A 2,331-nucleotide genomic window follows, 5' to 3' on the forward strand; every position below is an offset into this window, starting at 1 on the left:
ATTTTTTTTATTTCCATACTACTCAATAATTTTCATCAGTTTTCTAGCAACACTTAATACAAGAAACTCACCAAATTAGGTCAGAGGAAGCCTTGTAGTTGAATCAGCAGGGTTGAGACTTCTCCCTAATAGAATCATCAAATTGCAATGCTTATTGGCACCAACTAGTTTAGGAAAAATATATATATATTTATTATATATATTAAAAAAATTTAAGTGCTGCATAACTTTGAGCCTGAGTTATTTCTGTCACGGAGGCTGGGTTACCTTTCATGGTTGTCACACTTCCACTGTCTTCAGCTGCCTCCTTTAAAACAAGAAAATAACCTCCCTGGATACTTGAGTAGACTAAAAGTGTATCTCTTTCTCTCTCTCTCTCTCTCTCTCTCTCTCTCTCTCTCTCTCTTTCTCTCTCCCTTTCTCCCTTCTTCCTTCCCTCTCTCCCCTTCTCTCTCTCATAATCAAATCAACCTGATGGAACTGATTAGGAAAGAGCTGAAGAATAATGATTTTCCATTCCAAAATTAGGAAAAACAACCAATCCTACAGAGAGGTTTTCACGTTCTCCTGATACTCTTTATAGAGAATCTCTTTCCATTGATTCTTTTTCAAACCACACTCTGCTACGAAAGCTTCTGCACTTCTCTTCCATTACAAGAGGAAGGCTATTGTATTTAGGTTCTACCTGTGCTAGACCCTACTTTACATGTTTTGTGCTAAATCTAAAATAACTTTCCCAAAGAAACCATCCCTTTTCCCTCAGTTTTCATGTATTAGATACCAAGTTCTAAAACAATGTAAAAACATCAGCTTAAGAACTAAAAAGACAAAATACGTGGAGATATTGGACAGTTTTCTTAATTTCTTGATATTACTATAGCAAATACTACAAGTGGGCAGCTTTAAAATACCAAGACTATCGATATCATCTATATCTCTCTATCTCTCTCTCTATCTATCTATCTATCATCTATCATCTATCATCTATCATCTATCTATCTATGTATCTGAGAAGCCAAATGGATCGATTGGGTGCTGGAGGAGCTGTGTGGAGACCCCTGCCAGCGCTGAGATGCTTACACATTCACTGACTCAGCTTTCCTCCTGCAGGTGGCATCATTGCCTCTGTTTTGTGAGATTGAAGAGGATTTAGGAAATTGGTGTCAGACATATGGGCTAATGTTGGACTTATGGGCTTGGACATCACTGGGTTGGGATGCTTTCTTAATGTACACGTACCCTTTATATAAAGCTCTCTCTTCTATACATATGAGTTTCTGTGGATTTGTTTCTCTAATCTACCCAGACTAACACAATGGCCTTATTTGATATTCACCCTCATGAAGAGATCAGTGATGTCATGGGTGCTGCAGCAAAATGTGGTAAAGAAAATACATGGTTCCCAGTAATCAGAAAGAAGAGCATCTGGGTTCTTAAAGGCTTGTCTTCAAACAAGTAGCCATCTCAGTGAGACATCCACCAAGTCCAAATTGGAGAAGCACCCCAGTCTAAGAGATCCAAGGATTAGATGCATATCTGAAGGCACGAATGATATCAGTGCTTACATTTTGAACACGTGGTTGCAGAAGGCTATGGAGGACAGTGGAAGCTCCGAATCCATTTGCAGGGCCTCCACATAGATTAACCAACTGCGAATCCCCTCATAGTCAAGATATATCTTGTTATCAGATAGAGAGTATTGTAGAGGTGATTCCAGTAGATGGTTATATTATAATGTTACATTTCATTTCGTACCTTTTTTCACCCACTTAAAAGTTGTGTCAGGTTTTTTTGTTTTGTTTTAAGTAAACAGGAAAGCAATTCAAGTGGCTTAACTCCCCAGTGAATCCTCTCTCAACATAGACCTAGGATGTGAGTGACCATGCTGTCATGCAGTGTGCATTGGAAAGTATATTATGGCAGATGCAGGTAGGTTAAAATGTAATATCCTTTTGAGCCATTTTAAAGTTGTTCTCGTTTTAATATTTTTTGCTTTCTTTTTTATTAAGGTTTTTCTCTATTTTGTTTTTATAAAGCTATTTGCTCTTTTGCTTCTCTGGGGTTTTTTGTGTTGATTTATTTTTGTGTGTTTTTTTGGCATATAAAATCCAGAATAGTGAATTTATAGAGATGCTAACTGAATTACTGGTTTCTTGGAGCTATGACAGGGAAGGCTGTGGGAAAAGGGGAGCTAATAGTAAAGAGAACAACAAAGAAGAAAATGTTGTGAAATTGATTGTGGTAAGGATGTGCAACCCCTCTTGATATAATTGAACTATTGAATTGTATGCTATTATGTCATTATGCCAAAATATTATATAATAGTTGCAA

This window comes from Echinops telfairi, unplaced genomic scaffold (assembly GCF_000313985.2).
Source record: "Echinops telfairi isolate 266 unplaced genomic scaffold, ASM31398v2 ScPeMD7_7401;HRSCAF=8416, whole genome shotgun sequence".
Lineage (NCBI taxonomy): Eukaryota > Metazoa > Chordata > Mammalia > Afrosoricida > Tenrecidae > Echinops > Echinops telfairi.